Raw genomic sequence first — 19734 nt, forward strand, 5'->3', positions numbered from 1 at the left:
GTTTCACCAACATCAACGTGGGATGGCCGGGAAAGGTACATGACACTCACATCTTCAGGAACTCCAGTCTGTTTCAAAAGCTGCAGGAAGGGACTTTATTCTCAGACCAGAAAATAACCGTTGGGGATGTTGAAATGCCTATAGTTATCCTTGGGGACCCAGCCTCCCCCTTTATGCCATGGCTCATGAAGCCATACACAGGCAGCCTGGACAGTAGTCAGGAGCAGTTCAACTACAGGCTAAGCAAGTGCAGAATGGTGGTAGAATGTGCATTTGGATGTTTAAAAGCACGCTGGCGCAGTTTACTAACTCGGTTAGACCTCAGCGAAACCAATATTCGCACTGTTATTACTGCTTGCTGTGCGCTCCACAGTATCTGTGAGAGTAAGGGGGAGACGTTTCTGGTGGGGTGGGAGGTTGAGGCAAATTGCCTGGCTGCTGGTTATGCACAGCCTGACACCAGGGCGGTTAGAAGAGCACAGGAGGGCGTGGTGTGCATCAGGGAAGCTTTGAAAACCAGTTTCATGACTGGCCAGGCTACAGTGTGAAAATTCTGTTTGTTTCTCCTTGATAAAAACCCCTGCCCCTTGGTTCACTCTACTTCCCTGTAAGCTAACCACCCTCCCCTTCTCCCTTCGATCACCGCTTGCAGAGTCAATAAAGTCATTGTTGCTTCACATTCATGCATTCTTTATTCATTCATCACACAAACAGGGGGATAACTACCAAGGTAGCCCAGGAGGGGTGGTGGAGGAGAGAAGGACCAGGAGGGTTGGTGGAGGAGGGGAGGACAGGGCCACACAGCACTTTAAAAGTTTAAAAGTTTAAAACTTATTGAATGCCAGACTTCTGTTGCTTGGGCAATCCTCTGGGGTGGAGTGGCTGGGTGGCCAGAGGCCCCCCCACTGTGTTCTTGGCATCTGGGTGAGGAGGCTATGGAACTTGGGAAGGAGGGCAGTTGGTTACACTGGGGCTTTAGTGGTGGTCTGTGCTCCAGCTGCCTTTCCTGCAGCTCAGCCATATGCTGGAGCATATTGGTTTGATCCTCCAGCAGCCTCAGCATTGAATCCTGCCTCCTCTCATCACGCTGCCGCCACCTTTCAGCTTCAGCCCTCTCTTCAGCCCACCACTTACTCTCTTCAGCCCGCCACCTCTCTCCTCCCAGTCATTTTGTGCTTTCCAGCACTCTGACATTGTCTGCCTCCATGCATTCATCTGTGCTCTGTCAGTGTGGGAGGACAGCAAGAGCTCAGAGAACATTTCATCGCAAGTGCATTTTTTTTTTGCCTTCTAATCTTCGCTAGCCTCTGGGAAGGAGAAGATCCTGTTGTCCTTGAAACACATACAGCTGGTGGAGAAAAAAAGGGACAGTGGTATTTAAAAAGACACATTTTATAGAACAATGAGTACACTCTTTCACGGTAAACCTTGCTGTTAACATTACATACATAGCACATATGCTTTCGTTCCAAGGTCGCATTTTGCCTCCCCCCACCGCGTGGCTAGCCCCTCCACCATCCCCCCATCCCCGTGGCTAACAGTGGTGAACTTTTCTGTTCAGCTACAGGCAAACAACCCAGCAGGAACGGGCACCTCTGAATGTCCCCTTAAGAAAAGCACCCTATTTCAACCAGGTGACCATGAATGATATCACTCTCCTGAGGATAACACAGAGAGATAAAGAATGGATATTGTTTGAACGCCAGCAATGCTTTGTTCTACAATGATTCCCGACTACGTGCTACTGGCCGGGAGTGGTAAAGTGTCCTACTATGGTGGATGGAATAAGGCTGCCCTCCCCAGAAACCTTTTGCAAAGGCTTTGGGAGTACATCCAGGAGAGCTGCGAATGCCAGGGCAAATTAATCATTAAACATGCTTGCTTTTAAACCATGTGTAGTATTTTAAAAGGTACACACACCAGAGGTCCTTTCTCCACCTGGCGGGTCCGGGAGGCAGGCTTGGGTGGGTTCGGGGGGTACTGGCTCCAGGTCCAGGGTGAGAAACAGTTCCTGGCTGTCGGGAAAACTGGTTTCTCTGCTTGTTTGCTGTGAGCTATCTACAACCTCATCATCATCATCTTCCTCATCCCCAAAACCTGCTTCTCTGTTGCCTCCATCTCCATTGAAGGAGTCAAACAACACGGCTGAGGCAGTGGTGGCTGAACCCCCCCTAAAATGGCATGCAGCTCATCATAGAAGCGGCATGTTTGGGGCTCTGACCCGGAGTGGCCGTTTGCCTCTCTGGTTTTCTGGTAGGCTTGCCTCAGCTCCTTAAGTTTCACACGGCTCTGCTTCGGGTCCCTGTTATGGCCTCTGTCCTTCATGCCCTGGGAGATTTTGACAAATGTTTTGGCATTTCAAAAACTGAAACGGAGTTCTGATAGCACTGATTCCTCTCCCCATACAGCGATCAGATCCCATACCTCCCGTTCGGTCCATGCTGGATCTCTTTTGCGATTCTGGGACTCCATCATGGTCACCTCTACTGATGAGCTCTGCATGGTCTTCTCCAGCTTGCCAAGCTGGCCAAACAGGAAATTGAAATTCAAAAGTTCGCGGGCCTTTTCCTGTCTACTTGGCCAGTGCATCTGAGTTGAGAGTGCTGTCCACAGCAGTCACAATGGAGCACTCTGGGATAGCTCCCGGAGGCCAATACCGTCGAATTGTGTCCACAGTACCCCAAATTCGATCCGGCAAGGCTGATTTCAGCGCTAATCCTCTTGTCGGGGGTGGAGTAAGGAAATTGATTTTAAGAGCCCTTTAAGTCGAAAAAGGGGCTTCGTCGTGTGGACGGATGCAGGCTTAAATCGATTTAACGCTGCTAAATTCAACCTCAACTCCTAGTGTAGACCAAGGCTGAGACAGAAACTGACAAAAGCGAAGAAATACAAAGTTAGCCCTATCACTGCAACCTGTAATCATACTCAGTTGAGAACAACAGGATGAAATAATATCAACCTTCATCTTTGAATTACAGTAAATTTGCAAGTTTGCTTCACATCAAGGTTAAGCATACTTTGGCATTGTGATATCTCACAGGTATTTTTAAAGACAGTTTAACCATCTTTTAAAGGTGCAACTCTATAATGGAACAGTTGTGGCGTACACATGCAAATGCTCCCCTTCTGCCCTTTCACATCACTAGGGTCCCTATCCCATTAATAGCTGCACTACTATGCATCCCTGTGCCCCCTATTCTATTGCATCACTTTGCAGTTTCAGGGCCTTATCTGGGGAATTGCAGCCACTCCTACAATTTTTGAATAATGCGTTGTTTTCCAGTCTCCAAGGGCCAGGGCTGGTATAGCTCCATTAAAGTCCATGGAGCTACATGAATTTACTCTGGCTGAGAATCCGGCCTTGTCAGTCTCTACATTAAAACTAATCATGAGATAGCCATAAACAAAAGTTAAAATGACTCCCATGTAATTGTTTGGACTCCTATCTAATCAGAAAAGGAAAACATTACTTCAGGGTTCAGTCTGGTGCCAAATTTCAGACTGGAGCCAAATTTTATGATTGAGTTGTAAGTGCCTGGAAAATAGGCTGCCTAATGGACATGGTGCCACAATGTTAATTAGTACATTGCAAATGGGAGTGCTGTAACACATAGCCAGAATATCCATTCCAGTGGATATTAGCCATACTAGGATCCAAGCTTCATTTGGCGCAAGGTATATTGTTTTTCTGTCTAATCTCCCTTGGATTTATGCTAAAGCTCAAGCCATCCACTGAACAGCCACTCTAGTTATCAGGTTTCAGAGTAACAGCCGTGTTAGTCTGTATTCACAAAAAGAAAAGGAGTACTTGTGGCACCTTAGAGACTAACCAATTTATTTGAGCATGAGCTTTCGTGAGCTACAGCTCACTTCATCGGATGCATACCGTGGAAACTGCAGCAGACTTTATATATACACAGAGAATATGAAATCAGTTACTCTGCCTAAAAATCTGCCCTATCTGCTGACACTTTTTGGACTTGTAGCTAAAATAAGAAACAATACTGGCAAACCCCTTAAATGCTCCTCAATTTCTAAATATTTGACTTTCCAGAGTTGCTAGTTGGTTTGTTATTTATTTTCATAATGTCCTGTTCATTATAAAACAAATCAAATTATTTCCCTGCCCAGGGAAAATATATATCAATCCAAAAATGATACTAATTTAATCAGAATCTATCACCACTTTAGTTGGATTAGAATTGGTGTGAACCTTTCCAACTGCCTGAGCAGGACAAAATAAATAATCCTGGCAATTAGATTTGAACGTTTTACCAACTGGAATGCCAATATTCCTCCTTGTATCCAATGCTCAAGCCATTCCAAGGACTAATAAAATCTTTCTGAGAAGGCCAACAACTAGCTTCCAAGACAACAGTAATGGAATGCTACTTGCTATAAGCTTGATTAAAACAGACAATGGGTAAGGAGTAGAAAAAGGAAGAATATCTGGCCTGTGCTTTTGTATAAAGCAACTGTCAAATGCTGAACACAGAAATGTTTCCTCATAAACTGTAAAATTCCAAAAGCAGTCAATTTATTTCAGTTTGATTCAATCAATTTTTAATTGTAAATGACTGAAAAAAGGTTACAGCATGTTCAGATATGGAGATATATTATTTATACTTTCAATTAATTCAGGCTGCAGCAAAACAAAGGAAAATATTCATGATACAGTGTAAAGGTCACCAGATAACCAGACAAGACAGGTAACATTGTTGTGCTGTATTCTACATGTCCTATGGGTACTGTCCATCTTGTTGTCATGTTACTTTTTGTAAAATGGTCTGATAACTGTTATAACACTCTCACTGAGAAGAAGCATGCTGTACTAGAGTAGGTATACATTTTAAGATCTTAGTTTTAGTCAGACTTTTCAAGCATCCTAGATTTTGTGGAATGCTTCCTTTCCTGCAGTCACACTAGCAAGGCAATGGTCCATGGATGAGAGAAACAGCCTCATGATACCCTTTGCCTTAGGCAAAGTTGTGCTGGGCTGAGAGCCATAAGGCCATGAGACTGGAGCTTACCTCTTCCACTACCTGGTGTTTATGTTTCTGTGCACATTAAAACCTTTATTATGAAGCATGGTCTCACAGCCGAAGACAGAGGTAATATCTATCACCCAATTTTACAAATGAGTGATTGTACAAGGTGACTTCTGGTATAACTGGAAATAGAACCAAGGTACTTGACTAACCTATTGCTAACCACTGCTCTAACCAGTACTCCATACTCCTTCCAGAGCCAAGAACAGAACTCAGGAATCCCAATCCCCAACCTTCCACTACCATCTAGCAAATAGCTGGGTGACTCATTGGCAAAGTGTATGTCATGTCCCCCTCTGCTTGCTGGCCCACAGAGGGGCTAACCTTTACTTCTTTAGCTCAAGTGGTAGATGTCTAAGTTAGGAATGGTTTCAGAGTAGCAGCCGTGTTAGTCTGTATCCGAGTACTTGTGGCACCTTAGAGATTAACAAATTTATTAGAGCATAAGCTTTCGTGGGCTACAGTCCACTTCATCGGATGCATAGAATGGAACATATAGTAAGAAGATATATATACATACACATAAGTTGGAAGTTGCCATACAAACTGCAAGAGGCTAATTAATTAAGATGAGCTATTATCAGCAGGAGAAAAAACTTTTTAGTGATAATCAAGATGGCCCATTTAGACAGTTGACAAGAAGGTGTGAGGATACTTAACTTAGGGAAATAGATTCAATATGTGACATTAGCCACGCCATCAGGGGCTCATTCACCTGCACATCTACCAATGTGATATATGTCATCATGTGCCAGCAATGCCCCTCTGCCATGTACATTTGCCAAACTGGACAGTCTCTATGCAAAAGAATAAATGGACACAAATCTGACATCAGGAATCATAACATTCAAAAACCGGTAGGAGAACACTTCAACCTCTCTGGCCGCTCAGTAAAAGATTTAAGGGTGGCAATTTTGCAACAGAAAAGCTTCAAAAACAGACTCCCATGCAAAACTGCTGAGCTTGAATTAATATGCAAACTAGATACCATTAACTTAGGTTTGAATAGAGACTGGGAGTGGCTGGGTCATTACACATTTTGAATCTATTTCTCTAAGTTAAGTATCCTCACACATTCTTGTCAACTGTCTAAATGGGCCATCTTGATCATCACTACAAACGTTTTTTTCTCCTGCTGATAACAGCTCAACGCAATTAATTAGCCCCTCACAGTTTGTATGGCAACTTCCAACTTATCTGTACGTATATATATAACTTCTTACTATATGTTCCATTCTATGCATCCCATGAAGTGGGCTGTAGCCCACGAAAGCTTATGCTCTAATAAATGTGTTAGTCTCTAAGGTGCCACAAATACTCCTGTTCTTTAAGTTAGAAATGTGAAGGTCTTGGATGCAAAGCCGGGGACTGACCGGTACAGGGAATACCTGTGGTTGCATGAAGTACCATTTGTGTTTTGACAATTTTCTTTTTACAACTCATTTATTTAAAAACAGTTTTTATAGTTAAAAACCATTATAATGTCAATTATGGAGTGAGGTGCAACAAAGCATATGGTGTTCCCCATTTCAGTCATCTGTCACACATTTCAGTTGCTTCCTTCACACATTGGCATTTTTGAAGAATGAGAGGTATGGTTCTTCTCCTGGGTCTGCCACTGTTCCTGGAGAAATCATGACCTCTATCAATGTGTTCCACCATTGTACCACCTACGTCCATTGGGGGTGGGGTTGGAGGGTTAATTAATGTCTATATAAATGCACATATAAATGTTAAAGCTTATATTTCCTTTGCACTGCAGTTCTAAGAACAAAGGGACACCTTCTGCTCTCAGTTATACTGGTGTAACTCTGGAGTACAGAGCTAATGAAGTCAGTAAAGTTACTCTGGATTTACAGTGCTGTTAGCAAGTCAGCTAGAGTAGAACTAGCATGGTTATGTCTCCACAAACTGCAAACTAAACCCACAGCTTCCATGTAGATGTGCCCTAAGATGTCCACAGGTATCAGTTCTAGAGGTGGTTTTTATGTCCGCTAGGAACTGGATAAGAACATAAGAACAGCCATACTGGGGCAAACCCAAACTCCATCTAGCCCAGTATCCTGTCTTCCAACTGTGGCTAATACCAGGTGCCCCAGAGGGAATGAACAGTACAGGTAATCATCAAGTGATCCATTCCAACTAATTCTGCAGAAACCCAGAGAGACCTTTGATTGCCATAATTTTTTGTCACCACTGAGCCTGACCAAATCTGAACCAGCAAGTTGTAGATGAAAGGTTCGATTATCCCAGTACTGAATCCTTAAACCAGGCAGTCCCCTTTACTGCATATTTACCAGCATGACAAAACCTGCCAGGATCTTTTTGCTCCTACTGGCTCCTCTTAAAAGTGAGTTTGTTTGTTTGAAGAGCTTATACTACTGATCCATTGACTGATGGAGGATTTTACACTTCCTAGGTGATGGTAGTGGTTTATCTTTTAAATCTGAACTATATAAGGCTTAAATACGTCACCTCTTGTGCTCTGAATGAAGGAGAAGCCCCATTCCAGCTCTTGGATCCCAGTGCGAGAAGTGGGCTGGAAGAAACCCAGCTGGATCTTTGCCTCCCATCCCTTACCCATGCCACTCCTGCCACTGGGAATCCTAGAACACCCAGGGGAAGAAGGCAGGTTTCTCAGGATTTGCCTCCAGGTGCTTCTGCTTGGCCCCAAGCCCACATAGCTTGGGATGGCGTTGTGTAAGTTTTGAAACCCAAATCAGTCAGATCATCGTCTTGTTTACTCATGTTAACGTTTGCTTTTTCTGCTAGTTTAAAATATAACCACATTTATACCCTGCACATATGTGCTTTATATACATCAATCTGTGGAACTGCATGTCACAGTTCCAGCATATCTGCATCTGTATATTTCCTCCTCCACTGTCTTTCTACAACACCCACTTAAAAGTTTCTAGCTCACAGCCATCACCTCTCGGGTGGAGACCTGCACCTCACTCACTTCTGACTGATGTTTTCAGAGTACATATCTACCTGATCAACACTGTGATATCCTCAGCAAGCCAATTTGCCCAAAAGGCCAGCATCTATGCTTTACTTTCTCTCCATAGGCCCTGACCAGTGAATTGCCAGCAGTGACAAGTTACCCCACACTTCCTTCTAAGCATGCACATTTATTCTTAAAGTAAAAACATTACAGAGAATGTATATAAAACCATAAAACAAGCTAACAAGCTTACCAGAGTTTCCCTCCAAATTCAGCATAGGGCCCTGTTAGATGTCAGTCCTTCATACCTACAAGTGGGTTTTCCTTGTGGTTACAAGTTCACGTCAATCTTTAGATCAGGAACCAGAACAAAGACCCTGTGTCAGTTTAAATTTGGGCTATTTAGCCCAAAGTTCTTTCTTTGTCCGTTGATCTCTGGAGAATCCCAATTAAACCAGAATCTGTGACCCTCCTCCATGGGGGGAGGAAGGGGTACCTCTTTGGAGGTGTTACAATAACCTGAGTGATTTGCTGGAATCATCCCCTACTGTTTTCACTTCCTGGGGGAGCTGTGGTAACCTTATCCCCATGGAGTGCTTACAGTCTATCCCACAATGATACATAGACTATTTGTACACTTAATACAATATTATCTCCCAAAGATATTGCAAGAAGTTGCTTTGTTTGTCATACTTCAACCTTCATGCAGGTTAATTATTAAAATTATGCTAATCTGAGAGGCAGGACAGGTGACATTCAGTCCTGGACCAAGTGCAGGTTTGAAGTCGTGTCTGTCTCATGACCCATCAGATGCTTTATAGCATCAGAAAGAATCACTTTTCTCAGATTATAAGGGCATTCACTGGATTATGAGATATTTGATTTTACAACTGTGACATTGTTATGTATGCATGGAAAAGTCATAGCATATAATTTTAATAGGTTTGAAACATTTATATTTATTTACTTATTAAGTCCTGTATAGCTGCATACAGGCTAGTGACATTCTAGGCTTTCCAGGAGGAGGAATGTGAACAAGGGTAAAGATAAGATTTTTAGAAATTTTAAATATTTACCAGTACAAATTTCTGAGGCTTCTGGTTGTAACTAAGGCACCATGGCTCTAATTGTGGAGGAACACAAAAGATATTAGTACTAATAACAATTGTAAAATTTAAAAGACAAAAACTAAAGTAACTTTTCTCAAAATTGTGGCATAAACAAAATACAAGGTGGTGTAGGGTGTTATGAAAGGTTTCATTGACATGAGTTTGGAATAGCTACATTACTCATCTGTGTGTATCTGTACATAATTATTGTATTAATTATTCTTTATCATTAGGATAAATGCTTCTTAAAATAGTTCTTTTTCTAAAACAATTATTGCCTATTAATGTGAAATTATCTAATCATTCTCTATTTTTTTCTTAAGCCAAATTTCCATTAGAAAAAACAGACATGGGCAAAAGAGGTTTTTTTAAGCAGAGTTAGACCTCTTGCTGGGTTTTGTGATAATTGCTGGAGCTTCCTTCATTATCCACTTGGACTTTAATAACAAAAGAAGACAAGTGTAGAGCCTATTTGGCTTGAGCTAATTACTAGCCATTCCCTGTTCAATTTATGTTCAGAGGAGTGCAATAATCATGACACAGTGCATTAGCTCTCTCACTGCCAGATACTGCCATAGTGACTGCTAATTGGGAGGGCAGATTCTGGTAAGGAATAGTATTTTACCATACTAGTTTAGCACAGTCTTAGTTGTATCTGCTCATGAAGAAACTTTCACCGCTATTTCTTCCATGCAGTCCTTGGTATTTAACTGAAAAGTGCTAGAAAGATAACTATTCCTTTTTTATGTGGAGGGGTTTAGGAAACTAAATTTTTTCCACTTCATTGCAGATGCAAGTGACAGAGCTCTGAGTTGCTTGCAATTTAACTGTGTTTGTAATTAACATTTCAGCTGCAGTTAATTAAAAAAAATTGACCAGAAAACAAAGAACTGATGAGGATGAAACAAATGGATCAACTCACCTGGAAAGAAAGCACTGTAGTGTCAGTTTTTTGATTAATATATATATAGTAGAAGTATAATACCACAACTAAGCCAACATATTGCATTTCAGCAGACCCTGTAAATTAGAGTACATATGCTTATATAGTTGTATGGTGTAGCTCCGTTGCAGGGCTATTTACTGGTGCTAAGCAATTTGGTCCTGATTCAAAGCCCAGTGAAATCAACACAGTCCTAGCACATACACTGGCAGGGATGAACAAAATTGTGAAAGTAGTTCACACTCATTCTTTCCACCAAGTCCCAAAGAGTTGTGATGGGGGAAGCTATTCGTGCCTAAATACTCCAACACAAAAAGCCCCACAAGACTCCGTTGTGTCACCTCTTTCCTACAATATGCACAGAGTTAGGAAGTACTCTGAGATGACGTGTGCTGCCATGCTAGTAACACACCATTGATACACAGCACTTTCCATGTGATATCTCAGAGCACATAGGAAATTGGAACCTGAAAAAAGAACAACAGTCCTTGAGGTGAGCCTTGGTTGACTGACTGATGTTAGATGAAAGAGAGAAGGCCTTCAATGAAATAGTGAGTGCCACCACTTCACCCTCATTTGAGGGCATTTGATCCTGGTAGTTAATACAGTGAACAGCCAGGGCTCCTGTGGGACTCATTATTTAGACACTAAAGTCACCAAAAGTGCCTTCTTCCATGGCTAGCAAGAAGACTTCATTTTTTCAGATGTAGAGCTGACCACAGTAGTTCATACCTTTGCCATCTTCAGGCTTCGCCATTGTAATTCCCTCTACCCGAGTCTAAAAAAATCACTAAGAAGCAATAGCTGGTGCTTAATGTAGTGGCTTATCTCTTCAGCAGGTAAGCTCACAAGAGTGCGTTATTGCCAGTGCTCCACGATCTGATCCACTTTGCAGTTCTGATATTGATCTCTAAAGCTCTTAAAGAGATACAGTCATGCTATCTCAAGGAGCACCTCTTTTTCTGAATAGAGGTGGGCGAGAAATAGTTTTGAAAAAATTTCCCGTCCCAAACTGGGACAAAAGTCAAAATAGTGGAAATTTTTGCGCAGTGACAAACAGTTTCAGTTTGGGTCAATTCAAAACATTTTGTTTTGATAATTTCTAAATGCTTCACTTCACTTGACTTTTTTTAAAACTATAACTATATCAAATTGTTGGATCATATTAAAGAAGTTCTGTATTAAAATCACAAATGAGTTTGATTCCCCAGAGTTTAAATTCCAGGGTATTACTAATGAAGAGGTCTCTTGGTTTTTGGTACTGTTTCTCTCCCTCTATGTGTGAAACTTGCAAGCTGCTAATTGTGTTAGTACATTCTAAGACAGAGTCTGTTCTCAAAGCAATTCACAGAGAGAGAGACTCAAAGCAATACTCTAACAACAGAAACAGCACCCAGAGACTCCCCGCCCTTTTGTTGTATTAACAATTGTAATTAAAATAGAGATAGAGGATGTCTGGGGATGGATGCTTGGTGTGGATAATAACTGAATGATCAGGGAGGTGCCAGCCTAAGAATCCAGTGTCCATCGGCTGAAGAAGGCGTCAAGTGGAAATAACCAGAGGACCCCCGGAGGACAGACTGGAATCCACCCAACAGCCTCAAGAATGGGAGAACCAAAGAACAAGATAACATCTAGCAGCACGGAGCTGTCAGGAATGTGCCATCTGCTGATTGATTCAGCAACACCATGATGAAGCAATTCCCATAGACTGGCCTAGGAAGAAATTCCTATAAAAAGAGACTCTAAAAAGTGAGAACTTTGGGGTCTGATTCTGCAAACCAACTTCCAGGAGCATCAGATGAGCATCTGACAAGGCCCTGCTCCCTCCTCATGTCCAGGCCACCTGGCCAGTGGCTTGGCATGAGCAACTCTAAGGCTGGTAACTATGATAACAACCTTGCAGAACCTGTGTGTGTGTGTGTGTGTGTGTATGAATGAATGTGTGAATAAATATGAGATTGAATGGAATGTTATAGCGGTAACTAACTGCTTACTATGATTCTTTCTGTATTCACAATAAATGTGGTATTTTGCCTTTTCCCCTTTAATAAGATCCTGCTGGTTTTTATTTTATTGGTACAACAAAATTTCAAAACAAAAATTTGTTTTGAACCAGGAAACTGGAATTTTTCATTTGGAAAATGATTTGGTGTTGACAAATTGACCTTTTTCAACAGGAAAATGGTTTGCTGAAAAATCCCTGACCCACTCTACTTCCAAGACCTATCACCATGGCAGCTCTCCTCATCCCACACACTACGACTAACAGGGTCCAGGTTTAAACTTGATGGAGGTGGTTCTAGAGTTTATCAGTAGGAAGCCCCTGGCTTTAGAACACTCTCCCAAAGTAGACCAGGAACAGTCCTTCCCTCCCTGTCTTGTACAACAAAGACTCAATACTTTAAAAAAGCATTCCTCAGAGAACCAGAACAGCAGAAACTCTGCAGTGTGCCCTGAAGTAGAATGATAGAGCAAAAGGATTAGAACGGAAAAGTATCCCTTCTATATAGTTCCTGCTGTTTTTCATAATTCATTTTTCCAGAACTTAGATAGCATATTGAGGGCTTGTCTACACAGTAGGGTAATGTGCGCTTCGGCAGTGTGATTTCTAAAGTGTATTAATGAGTTGCACATTAATTGGTCCATGTAAAAACTGCTGGTATGCACTAAAAGTTCCAAAGTTGGCTTTAATATACCATGTCGTATCACACTTCAGTCATGCATGTACTATATCAAAGAAGACTAGAAAACTTCTATTGTTCATCAGCAGGGTCTACACAGGCCATTTAATGTGCAACACATTAGTGCGCTTTACAAATCACATTCCTGTAGCATGCATTACCCTACCATGTAGAGGCACTGCAAATGTAGGTAGGTGAGTAGAGAGAGTAGAGAGAGATTTACAGCATTTGCAGGCCCTGGAGTGGCATCACAGATTGACATTTCTGTCCCTAATGTCATCAGCCTGTTTACAAGTGGAAGTCCTCTCCAATCAGACATCCAGTCCTGGTGTCCCAATAGTGAACAAAGTATGACACCCATAAAAACCTTTTATTTGTTCCTGACACTTTTAGTTATTTGCTCACCTGCATTTGTAAAAAGATATCCAAAAGTTGTATGATAGTAGTTGTTGCTGGGATTATCAGCAGTTTCTTTGCCACACAATAACACCAGAGAAATGTGATATCTGCATGTTAAAAAGTGCATTAATGATGGTAGTATCTGGTTCATGCAATATGATTGCATTCAGATCCAGTAATATCTAGAATTTTGGGTGCCAGAACAATGGTTTCCTATCCTTCATGTTCCCTTTGTTTTACCCCATATGTTGGTAAAGTGCTGGGTTCTTCCACTGCATGTTTATTTTTAGGACTCCTTCTGGAGAAACTGGACTTCTTACCCAGGGGCCCATCATTCTTCATTTGTTGTAACAGCTGGGATCATTGACTTGTTAATTAATTTATAACATAAAAGCAAAGACAAGAGAAACCACTAATTACTGTATGTATTACAGGTATGTGTTACAGGTATGCCAAAGAAGTGGTATTTCTGTGCTCTGCAACAACACATCACTGTAGCTTAATACCTTAAATAGGTCTCCTTGTTTGATACCGCTGAATTGTGCCATGCAGTCACATTGTATGACGACTTCAGGTATAGCATAGCAGGAGAGGTACATCATAACAAACAAATCATCAGAGCTCTTCTGAGCTCTGAGACCTCCATGTTCCTAATTTACATTTCAAAGAGTATATGGTGGTGAAAAAGTAAAGAAATAATTTGCTGTTACTAGATAAGTGCTTCTCCAAGCAGGAAACTCAATGCCAGGTCTGAAAAGTGTTCTGATTGTAATTTTCTTTCTGTGTTAGGACAGGCACAAAAGACATTTAAAGCTTCAACATTAAAAGCTGTCCAGCATTTCTGCAATCTTTGACAGTTAAAGCACCAAGTGGAATAGCAGGTTGATGGGCTCAACTGCCCTGAATCCTTAGCACAAAACCAGGTACCCTATAAATATATGCTGGCTGGCTACAATACAATCAATAGAAGAGAATAACGTAGATTCCATGAACTTTTACAAATTACTTTGTCACAAAGTGTATTCTGTTACAAATCCCATCTCCTGAAACTTCTCCACAGAATTTTAGAGGGTACAGTAGACCTTCAGGTTACAGTCAAATTCATCAAACCTGGCAGAGAGAGGTGTAATTCACATCTTCCCATCCCCACCTAGTCCCTTACACAAGAAGTACTCACCTTGATGGGAGGAGGGCAAGGAATATTATAGTCCCCTGTTTTCTTAAGGGGCTACCACCACATGGGGACCTTTAAAATCCACAGCAGCCCCATCAATGGAAGTCCCTGAAGGGGCTACACTGGCTGTGTCTCCACCCTGGACATTGCTCCCCATTTTGGGGGCTATACGGACATTATTCAGTTGAGAGAAGGGGAGGTTGAGGCCATTATGCGCTGCCTCAAGTTTCCCCTGACAGGTTTTCTGCTAGTGGGTGCCACCACATGAGATTATACAAGTGGAAGCCAGCATAGATCCTTGATTGACTGTAGCCCTATAATTCTTCAGTTTGCATTGAGATGCTGGGGAAATTGCAGCATTCCTATTTTGCATTTTTTTAAACGAGAATTGATAAGCCTCATAAATTTGTGCTTTTAAATATTCCCTCTTTGAAGCTGCCATTGATGCTACCGTTCTTCTCCATAAAATGCCAGTGTATTATTACAGATTTTTACTATCACCGAAGCTCCAGTTTGGGTTGGGGGGGCCCGAATTGGAACTGCCAAGGAATCTCATTACAGAACAAATGGTAATGCTTCCCAGCAGATAACTGGCATTCATTATGTTACCTCATTTTCGGGACAATGTCTGTAATGAGAATGGGGAATTGCAAAACATGAATTCATTCCCATGATGATGACAGGGATACAAATTGAAAGTAGTACAACTTTAAACCATTGCCATTAAATGTTAAGGCTCTCATCTTGTGCTGATCCTTAGATAATGTGCCAGCCAAGGCTAAACTTTCTCATTGCTGAATAATAAAACCCAGTAGCCCCTGGCCTGAGTGACCTCTCTGTCACCAGTCTGATGACTATTTGGGAGAGAAATAATTAAATCTTTGGACTCAGTACTGACCCTCGCACCTCCAAGTGTAAATGTAAGCAGTCCCAGGCTGTCTCTATCCTGTGAAGCTATGTTATCTGTTCATCCAAACCTGTGCATGTGGTTCTTTCCCGCATATTTACCTGGCACATGTTACATTCCATAATTACCCTACAAATACTTATTTGCATATAATGAAGCAATTATGGACATAATTTAGTAACCATAATTGAAGTCACCAAGTAATTCAAAGATTAATTGCCATATAATTTGAAGGTTTTAGATCTCAGTGCCTAGATAGTTTCTCTGTGACTATATGCAGCTAATGTAGAAGGTGATATTAAAATAAAAACCATATAAAAAATCCCAGAATCAAAGTAAACCTCTAGTTAAAAACAAGTCCATCTTTGTTACATAATTTACAATATACGCCATTTAACAGACCTAGTGAAATCAAGTGAAGACAGCTTATTTCAACACTGAAGAATTCCTCTTGATCTACAGTGAGGGGTTCACTAGACAGGAGGCATGTACTAACATTATCATCATACTCATATCAAACACAGTATGGAACACCCTGGGTGTTCAGGAGCTGCGAAGGTCACAGCTCACAGAGACCTCTTGGATGTCCTGGCATTAAGGTCTCACACAGATTGCAAGAAGCTCAACCATTAGTTTATAATTCATATGGAATTAATAGCAGTTAAAGTACAATTAAGAGGTCCAAGTCAGAGTCTCTAGAAACAGGACTTATAAATTTTGTGCCAAGCAGAATTCTGAAAGAGACACTATCCTGGTCCTAACCTTCCAAGATCAAGGTAACATGGCAACCCTAACTACCACCCCAAGATAACAATATACAATAGTGTTATTATTGCAAGCTAATGTGGCTTAAACATTTCTGGCCATCATTGTTTCCAAGGAAACAATGGCTAACCTCTCTCAGCATTCCAAAACATGCAATATCACATGCGAGCTTGCACTCACGATTAATTTACAGCTCATCATAAGGATTTGAATTCATCCTCAATAGCCAACTTTGCCTCTCAGCCAGTGAGCTGTAGCTCACGAAAGCTCATGCTCAAATAAATTGGTTAGTCTCTAAGGTGCCACAAGTACTCCTTTTCTTTTTGCGAATACAGACTAACACGGCTGTTCCTCTGAAACCTGTTTTCCTTTCAGTTATCTTTGAACATTTAATGATTGATTTCACCCTACACCCAAACAGCGGAAAAGTAAAAATCTCTCTATTTAGCTATTATCCTGTCACCCATAGATTTCTGTATCTTGACTCAGATCGCATACAGGTGGTTACATCTTATACTGAGTCAAAGAGGGGATAGAAGAGTCATAGCAAGAATTGCTTTATTTCCTCACTACACTGGTTCTGGAGCCACCGAAATGAGCAGGTATTTCTAGAAATCCTTGACTTACATTTAAAAAGCTGCCTGTTGATTTTGTGAACCAGAGATGGGCCATCCTCAATTTTAGTGTTCGTCACCTTCTAACATTGCTGCCTAAGCAGAGCAAGAACCCCAGAAGTTTATGAACTAGGAGATCATGCCCAAGCCTGAACACAAAGTACTCAGGTGTCTGGTAACATGCCGTGACTAAAGTGATTGTAATAGACAAAGTATGATGCAGTTCTTTTGTGATTAGATTTTATCTTCAGATTAGGGATGAGCATCACCTGGGCCTCTCATTCCCCATCACTTTTGTCCCTACCTGTGATCTATACTATACATTTTCCAAAATCCTATTTTCACCAAGATCACTCTAAAATTAGTTGCAGGTAAATTTAGAAACAAAAGGCCAGACTCAAAGCCCCTTACTTAGTTGTTACTAAGCCAACAGCCTAATGTGGTGCAAATCTGATTTCTGTTATGCTGTTGTAAATCTAGACCAACACCATTTAAGAACAATAGGATTATAGTGGATTTACATGAGAATAACTGAGATCAGCATTTAGCCAAAAAAATTACTTTGGGATTTGGCTATTGATTTAAATAAAAATTATGCCTGACTAAGTACTGAGAGGGCTCTGTCATGCTGATTAGGCATCATTCCCAGTTTGGGATAGTGCAGAGCTTCTTAGACCCCTCAGATACACAGGAGAAGTGTACCCAGAGATATACCCTTAAAATAGCACAGCGTGCACACCCCTCCTTGGTCAGCTAGCTCTGCTTTTTCTAGGGTAGCTAGCACCCATGGGTACACTAGTGAGGAGCAACACTTTTCAACAGGGGAGGACAAAGACAGCAATCAGGGCACAAAGGACAGGGTCTCACTGCATTCTCCCATTCTTGCCTGTGCATCCATGAAGAGATTGGAAACAATCTGGATCTAAGTAATGACTTCAGGATTTGGCCCCACTAAAACAAACAAACAAACTTTCTTCACACAGCATGTAGTCAGCTCGGAATTTACAGCCCCAAGATGGATCTGACTGTATGTGGTATTAGAAAGGACTGGATATTTTAACAAACAAACATAACATTTGTAGTTATGTAAATAAGTTTAAATAAATCTCATGCTGCAAAACACACATATAACATTGCATCGGCCAGGAGGCATTCCCCTCCCCTTAATCATAATTGGCTAAGGAAGGTGAATTATGGAAGGTTTCACCTTGCTCCGGACCATTGGGTATTGGCCAATGACAGAGACAGGGTGCTGGAGCTGATGAACCAACAGTCTGATTCACTAGGACAAATCCAGTCTCTGTTCCACCTCAGTAACTGGAGATCACTGTACCACTGTGACTGCACTAAGGTAAGTACAGACACATTATTTGTAAATCATATGCACTATTGGATTTGGGGTTGGGACTGTTTTGAATCTGTAGTTTGATGCTTTTTAACTCAGCATTAGATTTATCAAGTCACTTTGCCCCAAGGTTACAGCTGATGGAAGAGAACTGCTTTCAAATGATTTATTAGCCTGTTACTGATACACCTATAGTACCATGAGGGTGCATCCACTGCATTCATGATCATACTATTGTCCAGAAACCCACAGGGGGAAAAAGGACTTTGAATGATTTTATGTGCATATCAAATATTGCAATTTTTTAACAGAGTTAATAAAATATAAGCCCCATTTATTTACTTTCAACATTTCTTCGGCCTCTGAAGTCTTCTTCTCATATCAAAAGTTGGTCTCTGTTGTCCGTCATATTGTTCACAAATACTGGGTCTCCCTAAGTGACATGAGACTGAGTTCATTATAATCGAGCTGCCTTGGTAAGTTCAAGGCATAGCAACAACTTCACTGACTTATCAGTGCAAGGCAATAGGTAGCTAACAAATTTAAACTACTTGGTTCTACCTGTACAGTATGTTAATTGCAATTAATGATACTCGAATACCAGGAAACAGATCTTGAGGAAAGCCCAATGACCCGTTATTTTAGGGATTTGGGTAGCCTTAGGGCAGAGTAAGCAAATGGCATCCTCCCCATGTGCTAAAGAGTACAAGGATACCCTCTGAGAGGGATCAGGCAGTGTGCAGGTCATGTCAGTGACCACTGATGGGAAGGGGAGTTACCATAACTCTCAAGAATCCCAACCCACTTCTTCTTAGTATATGTGCAAAGTGCTTCAGGTGGCAGGTGACCAGGATTCATCACTGAATTTGATCTGCTGGTTGGATCATTAGCTTGCCCAGCCTAGGCCAGATACAGACGGGGACAACCCACTAGCCAGCTGGTGTCTCTGCTCTATCTGCACAGGGTGCTCTAATGTCCCTCACTAACTTTGAATTAAGACAGCAACTTTACTGCATTTTAGCTACTGTTTTCCATCTCAACACTTTCAAATGAAAACTAGGGAAGTGAAGCGTGGGAGGAGGGGCCCATTTCGTTTCCTGCTTGGCGCTGCCTGAGTTTCTCATAACACACAGTAACTGAATAAATTAATCTTCAGATAAAGGTACAGATCACAGCATGCTCCCTGGTTTAAGCCTATATTATAGTCTTGAGGGAAATGATAGCGGTAATGAATAATGTCAATTCAATTTGAAGTTGCAGTTGAAGTAAATGGATTGTTAATGAAATGTTGCTATTTGTCTCTGTTTTGCATTGCTTAAGTCGATAAAGATAAGTATTTTAGACTATGAGAAGAGGGATTTGGCCTGTTAGGTTGGAAATCTAATTAAAAGGTTTTTCTCATCATAGATTGCATTCGAACTTGAAAACACAATTAGTTAGGAACAACTATAATTCACACCATCCTGGGGGGAAAGAGGGAATGTTTATTTGTTTGTCAATAGACTATTGTATAGAATTACCACATACACAAAAATCAAAGCTGTGCTAAGAAAAAGAGCAAGCCTTTTTGTTTAAATAGTGCTTTGAGATTCAAGAGTTCACGTGAACCCAAGTACAGCAAACTACAGTTTGAGCATCTCATTCAGAGCATCCCCACTTAGGAAGCTTTACATTTTCCCAATTGACTTTTATTTCTCTGCTAGTCAGGGATTCCTCCAAACCCAGGGAATCCTCAGCTAGCTGGGTAAGACAACTTTACAATCCTCTTGTGCCCCCAGCACAGCACAAAGTTGCCATGG

This window comes from Lepidochelys kempii, chromosome 9 (assembly GCF_965140265.1).
Source record: "Lepidochelys kempii isolate rLepKem1 chromosome 9, rLepKem1.hap2, whole genome shotgun sequence".
NCBI lineage: Eukaryota > Metazoa > Chordata > Testudines > Cheloniidae > Lepidochelys > Lepidochelys kempii.